Source organism: Ipomoea nil, unplaced genomic scaffold (assembly GCF_001879475.1).
Source record: "Ipomoea nil cultivar Tokyo-kokei standard unplaced genomic scaffold, Asagao_1.1 scaffold2694, whole genome shotgun sequence".
NCBI lineage: Eukaryota > Viridiplantae > Streptophyta > Magnoliopsida > Solanales > Convolvulaceae > Ipomoea > Ipomoea nil.
The window spans coordinates 3471094-3487771 of record NW_017619122.1 but is presented as its reverse complement, the minus strand read 5'-3'; positions in this window follow the sequence as shown (position 1 = coordinate 3487771).

The window sequence follows — 16678 nt, the reverse complement described above, 5'->3', positions numbered from 1 at the left end:
ATCGCGACGGACTAGCGACGGAATGACTTCCGTCGCCTACTTCACGATGAACAATTCCGTCACTATTTTCCGTCGCCATCGTTCGCGACGGATTATTTCCGTCACGAATTGAAATACGACAAGCCTTGAGACTACGGAATGGATTCCGTCGCGAAAATGACAAATTCCGTCGCAAAACGTGATTAGCGACGGAATTTCACGTTTTCGCGATGGATTTTTTCCGTCGCGAATCGTGATTTTTCTTGTAGTGATCCCTAACTCTATAAATAGGGGATTAGAAAGCAATTAGAACCCTTACCACCCATAGTTATAGTACACGAAATTATTCCCAAGAGACCAGGCCAAGAGATTCCCTACCACCAAGCCTAGGGAGATCAATCGGAGGGAAATCTTAGAGAAGAACCTTAATAGCCAAGGGAGGATTAATTAAGGCTAAGAGGTAACCCATGTCTTACAAAACTTACTTTCCTTGCTATTGTTTATTGATTGGCTCCGATTGAATGATTGATTGTGAGATTTTGTATTTATATCTTGTTAGAGCTTGTCTTTAGGTTTATATGGTGAATTATTGCTATTCTTGATATTCTTGATGGCCCTATGTGGTTATTGGTCTGATCCTGTATTTAATTATGTCTAGAGCTTGTCCCTAGGGTTTATATCGTGAATCTCATTTTGTGATGTTCTTGGTATTCTTGGGAGGGTTTATGCATGCTCGGATGTTAATTCTAGTCTAGGACTTGTCTTTAGGGCTTTGCATATAGATTTCTTGATGTTCTTGAGGTTCCGGATGCTCTTGAACCGTTATGTGATTGATGTCGTGTTTTGGCATGTTTTGGAATCGTGTGAGAACGTAATTGAAATGATTCTTGGTTTAATCCGTGTTAACTGAATCCGTGATGTTGTTGTTACATGTTGGAATGTGTTTGGACATGGTTTTGGGTTCCACGAACGAACACCGAACCAAATAACTACCCTCGTACCAGTGGGGGGTAGGTGGAGGGAACGAGTCCCCACCACCTACCCGCGGGTACGCTGCCTGATTCTAGCAGGCAACCGGCGAGCAGTCGACTGCCCGCCGAGCACCCGCTAGAATGCAGCTGCCCATGTGACAACCCAAAATTTAATTTTTTAAATCTAATTTAAAGAAATTCCAAAATAGCCATTTTCACTCCATTAAACATTTTTGAGATAAATTTGGTGTTTGAATAAATTATTTTGAGTTACATTTTAAATTAATTCAACACCAGAACTTATTTTAATTCCAAAATCCTAAATTTCGGGTACTTCGCGTACCACATTTTAAACTGAGAAACCTATCTGAGTGAGACCAGGAGAAATCTGAGAAACCTGAACCAAGTGTTTATATAGAAATCATTTTTGGAAAAATCTATTTTGACCCCCAAACTATTTAAAACTATCCTTCTAGACCATTGTCCGTGAAGCTTGGTGAACCACTAGAAGTCATATCTCATTTGTCTGATATTTTTTTTAGCCAAGCCAAATTACCAACTTGCCCTCCACCAATCATTGAGCATCAACCTAGGGTTTAACACCCTATATAAACTTCACTATTCCATTGTTGTCTCCTGATCCCATTTCTTTGCCTCCCCAAGCTCTTTGTAGAAGAAGAAATACAAATCACAGTAAGGTTTCTAGCTTCCTTCTCCTCCATTCATTTCATTTCCTTCTAAGCTTCCATCTTAACTTTCAACCTCTGAGATCTTTTCTTAAGCCTTGTAAGTGTTGTTGTGTTGTTTGTTTGAGGTGTTTAGGTGGTGAAGGAGGTAGTGGTTGAGTAGAGAGGAAGAAGGGATCCACACAAGAAGAGGAAACAACAAAGGTATAACCCCATGGACACCCATCTTAAGTTTTGGCTCTGTGAAGCGATTGTTTGATAGGTAGAAATGAGTGGAAATGCTAGATTTTTGAAGTGTTTGAGCTATTAAGTGATCTATTACTTGTCTATGATTTATTGTTGATGTTTTGGATGTGCTAGAATTGCCTGAGAATGTTTTGCAGATGAGAAGAAATCATCTGGTGCACAGGCAGTGTGTGTAACACCCCGTGTTACGACCCCTAAAACCAATTAATCATTTAATCAATTACCCAAAAGAAAGAATTAAAGTCCAGTAATTAATTAGGAAAAGGCCCACCATAGTCCATGGGCCCTTATCCCTAAAACCAATCCCCTAGTCCTAGAAGGAATAGAATTAGCAAGCCCATAGTATTTAGACCCTAATTGGGACTCTTAGGTATATAAATAGGGGGGGGGGGGGGGGCATAGGAGGCACCTAGAACCCACACCACAATAATTTCTCACCACACAAGAAGTTCCAAGAACTACCCTAAGAGAAATCAAGAAAGAAGGAATCTTAAAGAAAGACTCTTCATAGCTAAGGAATTAATTAAGGGTAAGAGGAAACCCATGTCTCAACAAAACCTATTTTCCTTGCTATAATTATCTTCTATGGCTTCCTCTCTACACTTGTGTCTTGATGAATCGTTCATGATATTGATGATATGATCTTGATGATTGTGAGATGATTTTATGTTTGATCTTGATGATGATAAGAGGTTCTTGATGATTATGTGATATTATTGATGAATCTTGACGTTTCTTGATGTTAAAAGACGAACTATGATTTTGATGAGTTAAATATGATTAGAGCCCTAGGTCAAATTGTGGATTTCGTATTGTGTTATTCTTGATATAATTGGGTGGGGATTTCGCATGTTCGGGTGTTGATTATGTTTAAAAATCATGATAGGATGTGTGCTTCTTGCTTTTGATCCGTTAATTGTCTACATTGTGTCATCAATTGTGTTTAAAAGTGTCTGCGCATGGTTTCGGGTTCCAAAACGGATCCCGGGACGTTTACTTTGATAAAGAGTCAGTGGGGGGTAGGTGGGGGTAGGGGGACCCGCCACCTACCCGCTGCCCGAAAAGGACGCCGCCGGCAGCCGGCGGGCAGGCAACTACCCGCCGGGCACCCGCTACCCGGAGGCTTGTCGCCGGCGGGTGGTCCTCCACCCACCGGCTACCCGCTGGAATTTGCCCAACTTGGGACTTCGGCTTCCCCGTTTGATGTTTCCCCGACCCTCGTGGTGTCCCAACGGACTCCGTTTATCGTGCCTAAAGTCTAGTTTGATGTTTCGGGTACCATTCGTAGGATAAACGAATCTTATGTATATTTATATCGCATGCTAGTTGAATTGGTGTCCCGTTGGCCTAGGTGAAAGAAGTATGAACCCCTTAGGATATTCCTAGTATGTGGATGACCACGCATAGTCTTCATTATACGTTTCCTCCCCTTTCCCAATGTGTTAATATGGGTTGCATGTGCTTGCTATGCGTTATGTGTGCATGATACCCCAATTTGGTTGCGATCAAATTGGTTATTCCTGAGCTGCGGTTCAGAAGCTGGCTGCGGTCAAAATTACACTCTTGGGCTGCGGTCCACCGTTTGGTTGCGATCAAACGTTTTACATGAGTTGCGGTTCATATTCCTGGCTGCAGTCAGATGATCACTCTTGGGCCGCGGTCCACTGTTTGGTTGCGATCAAACATTATGATGAGTTGCGGTTCATCGGTCGGTTGCGATCGACCCCTTCGTATTGCGATACGAGGCAGGGTGCTGCGGGGCCATGTCAGAGCTATATGCGCTGACCCTCATGTATGGGCATGCGATTGGTCCTGTGGCGCCACCAAAGTATGCTTGTGTGATGAGATAAGAATTGAATGATGACGTGAATGGGATGAAGTGAATCTGTGATCATAGGATATATGCTTGGTTATAACTGTTGAATGTGCTTAGCCCTATTTGTCGAGTATATTCTTGGTTTTAAAACTAGTGTTTCTTAAGTATATATCTTCCTGCTTCAAAATGATTTTCGTATATCTATATATATCTATCTATAATGTATTTCAACGCGTTGGAGTGGGTTACCGGCATCTCTCGCTGAACAGATATATTTGGCTTTCAGGCACAGACGAGTAGATCCTAGAGCGCGCAAGAAGATCATGGATTAGATAGATAGCCTTTCATTTCGGCTTGCGTGCCATAATGATGTATCAAGGATATTAGTTAGTTTAGCCTGTGCATCTGAGTTCTCCAGCTCAGATGTGGCATAGCACCCCGTACACTTGTGATTAGTATTACTCTGTTTGGGATTTTATGAGAAATTGCCTTTATTATATAAGCTTTAAAAGTTTCAAAATTCCGGGGTGTTACAGTTGGTATCAGAGCCTAAGTTTGACCCTAGGATAAGACCTTGAAGACCGGACTTTAAGACATTAGGCTTGAACTCTAGATATTTAAGTACATAAGACTCAGGACACTTAAGACGCGTGGTGAGATTGTGAGTATACCCACCATCACATATCCCCCATCACTCTTGTTTAAATTAAAAGAACTTCCCCTCCGCTTATCGCACCAAGGTAAGGGTACAAAACTCTAACTCGACATTACTATAAACATTGGCCTAGTAAAACGGCAGCATGGCACCAAACAGAAGACAAAAAAGGACTCCGTAACCAACCACACACGATCCCCTGACTCAAACCCTACAGCAACTAACACAAGTCGCCCAGACACTAAGCGACGTAGCTCTCCGCAACAACAGACCCCCACCACCTCCATCAAGCTCGAACTCATAAGTCGCCCGGCAAGTTTCGAATCATCGACCACCCACGTTCTCAGAAGAAGAAGATCCCGTAATCCTTGAAGAATGGATCCGGACCTTCGACAAGATTCTAGTGTTGGTAGAATGCCCAGAGGAACATCGTGTAGAGATAGCCTCATTCTATTTCGGACACGAGGCAGACCTTTGGTGGATCCACGAGGGGCCCACTTATAGACAGGAACCATGGTTCGACTGGGAAAACATCAAAACACGACTACGAGAATGATTCTATCCAACACACGTAAAAGCATCCATGCACGAAGAGTTCCTCCGCTTGAAACAAGGAACGACTACCGTCATGGAATACCATAAACGGTTCCTCGAGCTAGCACGCTTCGCACTAGAACTAGTCCCCACTGAGGCAACCAAAATAGAAAGGTTTGTATCGGGTCTCAACTTCGAAGCCCGAGAAGCACTAGTAGTAAGCAGACCCCGGACCCTCAACGAGGCTTACTCCAGTGCCGCAAATCTCTATCGGATCCAATTGCTGCAACGTGGGGTTCAGGAACAGATTCGAAAAAGGAACATAGGTGGTGGAGCACCACCTATAAAAAGAACGAGAAACGACGCCAACACGAGACCAAGCAATCCAGTTGGCCAGAGGCCACCCCTAGGAAACAACGAAACTAACACAAGGAGCTTCCCTTGCCCAAAATGCAACAAAAACCATAGAGGCAAAGATTGCATGGGCAACCCCTGGCGATGCTTCAACTGCGGGGAAGAAGGGCACAAGGCCTTCCAATGCACTCAACCCCATAAATCACGCCCCACAACCATAGGCCAACACGGGGGCACGAATCATCAAGGAAACTACGGTGCCCCCGGAAAGGTGTTCGTCATAAGCCGCACCCAGGCCAAACTCAAGAACGAAAACAACCTCGAGGAAGGAGACATGGCTCCAAGGGACGAGGACCACGCAAACCCACCAGAAGAAAACCAAGGAGATGAATTCTGTTTAGGATAGCTGGCAAATCCCTTGTAACCACCCTCGTAGTAGAATTACTTGCTTAGATTAGCTACTTCAGAATTATTATAAATAAAGAGCTAAATCAAAATTAATTTTAGCATAAGGGAAAAAGAGACTAGATTATGCACGTCAACAACAAAAGGGGACCAAACCAAGTCTTCTACCATTAGAAGACAAAAGAAGGAAAAAGACAAGGATCACACAATAAAGAAGACTAGTGTTACCAATGGGAATTGAACCCTTGACCTTCTACTTATAAGACCAAAACCTTAACCACTAGGTTATGAGTGTTTCTTAAAACCTTAAGGGAACACTCCCTTCTTAAAACCCCTACAAATCCCTAAAACCCACAAAATCCCCAAATCAAAAACCCTTCTTCTTCCTCCACACTCCCTCTCTCTCACTCTCCCTCTCCCTCTCGCCTCTCCGCCGACCCAACACCACCCAACACCCCAACAACCATCCCGCCAGTCTCCGTCACCAACCAAGTCGCCGACGGCCACCCAGGCGACGCCCCACCGCACGCCACCGTCGCCGCCCGGAAGCAGCCCGCGACGCCGCCACCGCCCTTCGCTCGACCGGACGCACCCCGCTGCCACACACACCGCCGCTGCCCGACTCCACCCAAGGCCACCGCCACCTCGCTGAGCCGTCGCCAGAACCAAGCCACGCCGCCGCCCCTTTTTACCGTCGAGAGAACCGTGTCGCCGGAGCTTCGCCGGAACCCACGCCGGAAGTTCGTCGAAAAACACCACCTAGACAAAAACTTAAAATGCCGAAAAAGCCCCTCGGAGCCCGCACCCCGGAATGGAGCAACGCCGACTACACCGTGATCTGAAGTAAAGTTCTCGAACCCGACCAATTCTCTCCGGAGTTGGTCGACATGCTTAACTTCCAAGGGCTCTTGGATACGTATCTCACCATTAAAGGGGATACATACCCCGAATTGGTGAAAGAGTTCTATCATCACTTGGTGGCTGTCAAGCAAGGTGATAAATTGGAAATCACCGCTAAAGTCCGAGGCAAGGAAATCATACTTTCCAAAGGCCGCTTGGCCAAGCTCTTGAGACTGACCACCACAGGTGTGTCAGACTACGACTGAAAGGGGTGCATTGGTACCCAAAACCTGGGGTACAAGGACTACCTCGGGTACCTACTTGGAAATGGAGAAGGCTTCACCTCGGCCACTCGGCCAAACAGGAAATGGCTAACCGCAGAACAAAAGATACTAGTCATGATTGTAACTGATAGCCTGTTGCCTACAAATAACAAGAGCAAGGGTGTGGGAAGTTTGGAGTGCACTTTTGCTTACCTTCTAAAACACAAAATCAAGTTCAACCTACCGGCCCTTATGTTAAAACACATGGAGTTTTGAAAGACTAGTAACAGGCTTAGTCTACCTTACGGAATGATCCTGAGTTGGATCATGGAGAAGAAATGAGTAGACCTGAGCCACACAGAGGTCAAGCTCGCAAGCAGTATGGTTTTCGATGCCCAGAACCTCCGTCGCAACGATATCTACTACACCGAAGGGGGACAGTATATCACCCTCGAGGAGATCTGCCTTAAACCCGAGGAGGAACGAAGAGAATTGGTTGACCGATTGGACATCTCCAACAAAAAGCTTAAACGGGCAATGCAAGATTGTGGGGGACTAGAGGGAAGTGAGGAATAGGAAGAAGATAGCGAGCCTAACCCACCGGCACCCGCACGAACGGGAGGAAACCCAAGGGGACAAAATGAAGAATCTGTCAATGAGCGCATCCTCGCACAGCTCACCCGGCAAAACCAAATCATGGACGAAGGGTTCTCGTCCTTAATCCACGCGACACGCGCTTTAGATCAGAGGGTGGCAGCAATCGAGACCCGAACTTTACAATCACCACGTCACTAGAAATCCAGTCTACCCCAGCAAGGACAACACGTGGGGGGTGAAAGAATGGATTAACGCACCGGCTTCGGGGACGAAGCCTCTTGTAAGGGGGGGAGAGTGTAACACCCCGTGTTACGACCCCTAAAACCAATTAATCATTTAATCAATTACCCAAAAGAAAAAATTAAATTCCAGTAATTAATTAGGAAAAGGCCCACCATAGTCCATGGGCCCTTATCCCTAAAACCAATCCCCTAGTCCTAGAAGGAATAGAATTAGCAAGCCCATAGTATTTAGACCCTAATTGGGACTCTTAGGTATATAAATAGGGGGGGCATAGGAGGCACCTAGAACCCACACCATAATAATTTCTCAACACACAAGAAGTTCCAAGAACTCCCCTAAGAGAAATCAAGAAAGAAGGAATCTTAAAGAAAGACCCTTCATAGCCAAGGAATTAATTAAGGCTAAGAGGTAACCCATGTCTCAACAAAACCTATTTTCCTTGCTATAATTATCTTCTTTGGCTTCCTCTCTACACTTGTGTCTTGATGAATCGTTCATGATATTGATGATATGATCTTGATGATTGTGAGATGATTTTATGTTTGATCTTGATGATGATAAGAGGTTCTTGATGATTATGTGATATTATTGATGAATCTTGACGTTTCTTGATGTTAAAAGACGAACTATGATTTTGATGAGTTAAATATGATTAGAGCCCTAGGTCAAATTGGGGATTTCGTATTGTGTTATTCTTGATATAATTGGGTGGGGATTTCGCATGTTCGGGTGTTGATTATGTTTAGAAATCATGATAGGATGTGTGCTTCTTTCTTTTGATCCGTTAATTGTCTACATGGTGTCATCAATTGCGTTTAAAAGTGTCTAAGCATGGTTTCGGGTTCCACAGTGGATCCCGGGACGTTTACTTTGATAAAGAGTTAGTGGGGGGTAGGGGGACCCGCTGCCCGAAAAGGACGCCGCCGGCCGCCCGGCACCCGCTGCCCGGAGGCTTGTCGCCGGCGGGTGGTCCTCCACCCACCGGCTACCAGCTGGAATTTGCCCAACTTGGGACTTTGGCTTCCCCGTTTGATGTTTCCCCGACCCTTGTGGTGTCCCAACGGACTCCGTTTATCCTGCCTAAAGTCTAGTTTGATGTTTCGGGTACCGTTCGTAGGATAAACGAGTCTTATAATAGCCTGTGCATCTGAGTTCTCCAGCTCAGATGTGGCATAACACCCCAAACCTTATATTTAGAATACTCCATTTGGGATTTATTTAACAGAATTGCTTTCATATTATAAGATTGAAAAGTTTTAAAAATTTCGTGGTGTTACATTATGAATGACGGATTGTAGACTTATGTTATTTATGTTTGGTGATAGACACCAGGGTGCTTTTCCCCAAGTGACTTTAATTTAGTAATTTCAAATGTTAGTTCGACTTAATGATTTAGTTCTATCCTTAGCCTGTGCAATCACCGTGGAAAGGTGGTTGTGGCGGTGACATTCCCACTAGTTGTTAATTAAGTTTGTTTTTCCGCTGCTTAGTTTATCTTAATTTGGTTTTAGAACTGTAATTAAGTTTAAGAAAAGTGAGGTGCTATAGCCCACCCGCTGGAAAAGGTGGCGCTGCGGGTCGTTTTCCCCCGTTTGTTGTTTCCCAGTGCCCCGTTGTACCCTGTTTGATGTTTATGAGTCTCGTATGATGTTTTGAGTACCGTTCTAGGAATTTATGTGCAGTGCGTATCTTTGCTATTATACCTTGATTGTTATTGTTGATTATATGATTGATTGATTGAATGATGATGGGTATTGTGATCATTGCGCAATGATGGTTGAGATTGATGATAATGAGATTGTGATTGGTGGAAATGAATTGTTGGCAGATAGCACAACGAGTGCTCGGTTATCGTGCTAAAGGCACGGACCACCCCTTAGACTTGCTGGCTAAAAGCTTGGGTCAGGGTATAAGCGCCATTGTGCCATGTTAGAGCTTTATAGGCACGGATCATGTGAATGGCACTTCGGTGCTACCATGTTGGTGGACTTGTTGGTGGTTTCGGTGTGGGGCATGTAGTTGCTCCGGAGGAATAAGGGAGGCGATATAAGGGTGGCCTGGAGATACAGGTTGGAACTTATATAAGGATGGAGAAGAGTAAAGGTTGGAACTTGGTATAAGGTTGGAAGATAGATTGTGTGCTTTGATGATTACTTGCTAATTGATTGTCATTGGACCCCATTGTTACCTTCAATTGCTATTTATGAGTTTACTTGTCTATTATGCCTTGCAAACGTATGATGCATGCTAGTAACTCTATAATATTCGAAATGTTGCCTTATTGATGGTGTCTCGGGTCTTGATCCTAGTTTTAAAGCTAGAGTTGCTTAGGATTATATATGTACTCCAGTCTCAAAATGATTTTCTTATATCTACCTATATTGTACTCAACGCATGGGAGTGGGTTACCAGCTTTATTCGCTGACGGTTGTTACACCGTGTGACACCCCGTAAATCCAAAATCTATTTAAGGATTAATTAGATAATTAATCCAAGCTTAATTGGTAACTTATTCCTAAAATCCTGAAAATTGAATAGTCAGAGGACTAGAAATTGACTAGTCAATCCAAGTCAAAGTGTTGTACTCTATGCCTTATGAATTGTTCCCTTGTCTCCTTACTCTTCCCACTTTAGTAAGGGAAAATAAGTCTTTTCACCTTATGTTTGTGTCCCAAGCAAAGCTAGAGTCATCCTTCATTTCATTTCCCTAACACCCTAAACACAAAAGCTCCACCTTCTCTCTAGAAAATTGTTAGCTTCTTCTTCAAGCCAAGTTTTGGGCAATCCTGGATTCTTCAAGTTGGTCTCCAAGATTCAAACTTTCTTAACCTTGAGCATAAGGGAGGGTAAGATCCTTGGTCCCTTAGTGTTTTTAGTACCTTTTTAGGTGTCTTTTCTAAAAGATAGAATCTTTGTTGTCATTGGGTGTGTTTTTAAAGTTGAAGTTGAAGGAGAGCTTTAGAAGAAGCTTTTAAGGGTATGAAAAGTGAAGGTTTAGGCTACAAGAGGTAACTCATGCTTTACAAAATCTATTTTCTTACCTATATGATGATTTCTTGACTTCTACTTGTGATTTTTGCTACAAAATGTGAGATTTGATGCATTGTCTTGTGAGAATGCATATCTAGAGCTAGTTATTAGGATTCTTGTATGCCATTGCTTGGCTATTTCTTGGATTAAAGTCATATTGTTGTATTTTGTGAGATTTTGGGTGTTTTGGACTTGTTGTTGAAAATCCCCGAAGGGATATTTTGGTGAACAGAGTGGTACCCGCGGGCGGTACGGCAGGCGGAGCTCCACCCGCCGCCCCACCCGCCGGGAACAAGCTTGTGGGTTGGTGTACCAGGGGGGCGGAACCACGGGTGGAGGTCCACCCGTGGCCCCACCCGCGGGGTACATGTTAGTGATGTTCGGGGATTTGTTCCCCGTGATTCTTTTGACACGGTATTTGATGTTTTGACTTCCCGATGTTGTTTTGTTGGGCTATTTGAGCGTCTTCTTGATGTTTCGTATGTCTAGAATGGTATGTTAGGAATCCATGTAAGATTTGGTGTCTTAAATCGTGCTAAGTGTTCAACTTTGTGATTCGTTGAACCATGATGAGTCTTGTATGTTCTTCGGAACTATGTTTGGTTTACCCGTTTGATAAGCATGCTAGTTTGATGTTGAAATGCTAGTGTGTGTAGTTTGTTCCTTCCTATTGTGAATGGCAACTTGTGTTGACCATCGTTGGTGTCGGATTGTAATCCTTCCTTGTTGAGTATGGTTTCATATCTTTGTTGTGATCCATTTATTGATTCCTGTGATGGAAATGCATGTATTGGTTGTACCTTGATTGCACGGTTAATGGTATGGGACATTAATCACCAAGGTACAGATGTGGTCCTCGTGGTGGCAATGAAATGATATTAGAGTTGTAATCTGGGCTTCAGGCTCATAATCTGGGCTTCAGGCTCATGTGTTGGCGGTTGTGTGATTGAAATGAACGGTACCCTCGTGTACTGCGAGATTGGTGGAAATGATGTTGGTGGTTGTAGGAGGGGGAACGACGGTTCCCGGAGGCATAAGGTTGGACTCAGAAGTACAGGGGTTCTCGGAGGTAATGGTTGGAACTGTAATAAGGCCGGGGGTAGCCAAAAGGTTGGAACATGTGACATGTAGTGTCACGGTGGCATGTAGTGTCAATGTGTGAATGTCTATCCTTTTCTGATGAGCATGTCGAGTGGTATTCTACTTTGTGATCAGTAGAATACACCTCAAGTTGTACTTGTTTATTGTTGTTGTCTTTGCCTTGATGTTTTCTGCTTTGTGATTAGTAGATTACATCTTGAGCGGTGTTGAGTTGTACTGTTGTTGTTCTTGTCTCGATGTTGTCTTGGGATGTTGATTTCCCTTGTTCTTTTGAGAGTGAAATAGAGTCTTTGCAGTTGACTTCTCTTTATGACTTTGAATTGATATATACTGTATTCCGTTTCGAAAATGGTTTTGTATTATACTATATATATATATATATGTTACTTAACGCGTATTGATGGGTTACCAGCAATATTCGCTGACCGGGCGTCGTCCCCTTTCTTTATGTGTTTTACAGGTCCTGAGTAGATATGGCGAGCGCGTTAGCAGTTGGTTGTAGTTTAGCTCCCCTGTCTTTGTAGATAGTGTTTTGGGCCTGTGTGCCAAGGTTATGTTAAACATGATAGATTGTTGGTTTCAGACTTGCCTGTGCATTCACGTTGAGGTGGATGTGGCATAACACTCCCTGGTTTTCCCCGTTTTAATCTAAGACTTCCGTTGTTGCTGACGTTTTATGATACCTGTTAGTTTCTTTGCCTTACGTATTTAAGTTTTAAAAATGTCATGAAAATCGGGGGTGTTACACACCGCGTGTTTTTCAGGTGCAGATCAATAGCTTCAGAGTGCGCTAGATGGATACGAGGATCTAGCTTAGATAGTTTAGTATTTGTTGGTTGGCCTGCGTGCCTTGATTTGTACTCGATAATGTACTTATGGATTTATGCTTTGATTAGTTAGTTTAGCATGTGCATCTAGGTTCTCAAACCTAAATGTGGCTTAACACCCCGATACTTACGTTGTTAGTTCCGCTTTGTTTGGATGATTTATGATAGATTTTCCTTTATTTCATAGGCTTTAAATGTTTCAAAAATTAGGGGTGTTACAGATGATCACTAGATCAGTAATTACAGTTGCAGGACCGGGAAGCCCGATCATGAGCCCTTAACTAGAAGCATCCTTACTATGGTCGTTGGACTAGTGAGCACAGTCATTAGACCGGGAGCTCAACCATGGGAAGCATCCCGTGGGAAAGCATCCCCAAAGCACAATCACTATATCGCGAATGCGGTCTCAAGACCGGTAAGCCCGATCATGGGCCCTTAAGGGGGAAGCGTCCCAAAGGCACGATCACTAGATCCTAGATGCGATCACAAGACCGGGAAGCCCAATCATACGTCCTTAAAAGGGAATCGTGCCTAATGCGCTATCAAAAGATCGCGAATGCAGTCACGAGACTGGAGAGCCTGATCAGGGGCTAATAAGTAACTGTTATAGCGGCGAGTTTAGTCGCGGGAATGGTTAATCGGAGTCAAGTACAAACCCAACCCCAGACTGGGGGTTAGACCAAGCTTTTGCTCAAAATCATGATAAGTACCTAGGCTATGTCAAAACCCGGGTCGACCCACCTAACTTCGAAATATTCACCCAAACATAAGATAGTATGTAAAATTATTAAGAACGAAAATTAAAAACAAACGACATAAAAATATTTATGTTTGGCACAGTCGGGGCCAAGCTCCCAAAGTTCACGATCCAAATAAGAACTTCCCGGCACAGTCGGGGCCGGGATCCCGGCTAAAAACAATTACTCCCCACAGGGGGGAGATTTCTCTCGCTCAACACCGGGCTGGTCGGTCGTCGGCTTTACTAGGGCCAGATTTGTGCAAGGAGCAAGCACGGCGGCTACAACCTCCTTGGGGAGAACACCTAGAATAGTGGCGAGATCGTTGTCCTCGAGTGACTCTGCCAAGGCAGCCCTAACTTTCGTCTGCATCGCCCATTGACCGGTCGCAAATGCCCACTTCTTGTAGGTCTAGACGGGATCTTCGCCAACCTCAGTCTTTTGGAACGACCGGAATAAAGGGTCGGCAGTGGTACAGTCCTTGCAGAGATAGATCGAAAGACGATTAGGGTCGTCGACTGCGTCAGTGAGGGAGGAAGGCGGCTCCTGGTAGTCTGAGACGACAAAACCACTAAAGGTGGCTCCCTTTACCAAACACTAAAAACCCGGAAAGTGATTCCCAGAAATCATTTTTCGGGTTTCCAAATACACCCTTAGAGAAATTCAAATTAAAAGTAGTATTTATTTAGACTATCGTTTTTAGACTAAGTATTTATACTATCAATTTTACGAAGTTGCAAACATTTATTTTAGTGACAATTATAATGAACCTCATATATCATCTTGCATTCATATACTTTGAATTACCTATGTAAATAAACAAATTCGACATTCAATTATCTATATATGAACTTCTCCTATATAATTTTACATTAAAATTCTTTGAAATATTTATTTAAATATAAACATTGACCATTAGCTTATTTATGCAATTTGCGTGTAAAACTAGTTTTTAAATACAAAATAATGACAAGAATTGAAAGAAGTGTGTAATGAGTTTAGGACACTTTTATAACATACTATAAGTGGGTTTGTAACTCGTGAAGACAAACCTCAAATTTTATAATTCAATCTCAAAAGTGGTTAGGATTTGATGCCATCTAATTTGGAAAGTCATTTTGAAAGGTAAACAATATTTTCTACTTCTCAATTATTCTTGATTGTTTTGATATTCTATTATTTAAAGTTACAAAATATATCTTCGACTAGTCAGTTATACAAAATTGTGAAAATTTAAGTCTTTTGATGAACATAAATATAATGCAATCATAAGGTTTAAATGTTGTCACAAACATTTTTTTTTTTATATAATAAGGAGGGGGATACCCAGAAAACAGAGAGGTTTTAGGAGTTGTTATTTACAAAACGCCAAGAGGCAATTCCAGCTAGATCATCTTCTAATAGGCCTAGGACTTCAGTCGGAAGGGCGTCCAGAATTCGAATGCCGTTGGTGTACCGCCGAGCAATGGAGGCCAACATGTCAGCTACCTGATTTTGTTCATGATATATGGTATCCAGACGCCAATCCTCAAAGCAATGTAGCTCCTTCTTGCAGGCTTCCAGAATATTATGGGCTGCTATGGACGGGGTTCTGACATTGTTGATATAGTTGGCAACTTCTTTAGCATCGCACTCTAATACTATCTTCTTAAAACCCTTCGAAGCCGCTATCTGTATTCCCTTAAGTACTGCCCAGGCCTCGGCTTCCATGGGGGAGCACTTGCCAATGTTGTAAGTGTAACCTTGGATCCAGGTGCCGTTGCTATCGCGAATGACACTACCACAGTTTGCTTTGAACGTGTTGAGGCACACTGAGCCATCCACGTTGACTTTGACAAATCCGTCCTGTGGTTTAGACCAGCCAGTGCTCTGCCATACGGGCTGTCCATTATGGGAGATCGGACTCTGAGCTCTAGTAAAGGCTTTGTCCATCTCTTCGAACTGATGCCTAATGTGTGAGATTTTGACGCTGATGGGAAGAATATTATTGTTGAAGACGGCTTCGTTCCTCCATTTCCATATCCGCCAGAGAGTTAATGCAAATAGAGAGCTTGAGCTTCCGGGGCATTTTCCACCTTCTGCGATCCCTTTCCAAAGCCATACCGAGAATGAAGCAGAATTGCTATTTGCCGCAGAAGGCATGATAGCTTTCCAGAGTTCCTCAGCTACTGGGCAATTGCACAGCACATGTTCAATATCTTCTATCATATCAACGCATTTCCAGCATTTATCACACGTCGTGAATCCTCTTCTTGCTCTCAGGCTGTTGGTCATAATCCTATCGTGAGCAACCAGCCAGATGAAGGAACGTATACGGTTCGAAACTTTGAGTTTCCAGATATTATTCCATTTAGCAGCTTCTACCAAGGTTGGGGCGTTTAATTAGGATTAAAATAACAAAATCTGAAATACATAAGAACTATATTCCTACTTACAAGAGGACAAAATTTGTTACAATCTTACAAAATTGAGAATACGTTTTACAATTTTTTATAATAAAGACCAACACAACCATCCGTAAATATTTAAAATACTTGAAAAACGCTTTCTTCCCATTTCAAAATAACAAGTTAGTATTTAAGATAGAAAAATTTCTATAACATACATCGTATATTTTGTAAAGTTATACGTTTTGTTTTGTCAGAAATATATAAGGGAGAATATAACTTTATAGAACATAAAGTACACTTCAAAAAATATATGAGGTTTGGCTTTGTTTCAAAAAATACACTTCAAAAAGGCATATATAAAAATATAAAATACACTCACAAAATTATAATCCACATGATCATAAATATTTTCACGAAAAACAACATAAAAGGGAAAATGCATAATTACGAAACATGATGAAAAAGTAGTAGCATTGTAGCATTGCCGGTTTGTGGAATTTTGTGATCTCATTCTTATAAATAAATGAGGTCTTATTAAAAATATAAGTGTAATTTTTAAAACTAATACTGCAAAATATATGACTTTTCTTTTCAGTTACAAAATGATTTTATCATGCTCAATTAATTAGGTCCTAATTATTAGGAGCGAGAAGTGATTTGAAAAAAAAAAAAAAAAAAAAAAAAAACTAATGAGTTTTAAGATTAATTGTAGATATTTTTTTTATTTCTCAAGTAGCTAGGTCAAAAATAAATATTGGACTTTCTATAAATTGAGGCTCTGTGCCGTTGCCCATCTTGCACGCCCTAAAATCCGGCCATGTATTATAGTTACGGCAAATTATATCGTGCACCACAGTGCATAATCGATTATGCACCGAGCTTCAAAACGATGTCGTTTTGTTTAATGAAAAGAAACGGTACTCGTTTCACGCTATTCTGCGCCGTTCTGCAAAAAGTAACTCAGTTATTCAGTTTCATTTTGTGTACACTGCAGTTTCAGTTCA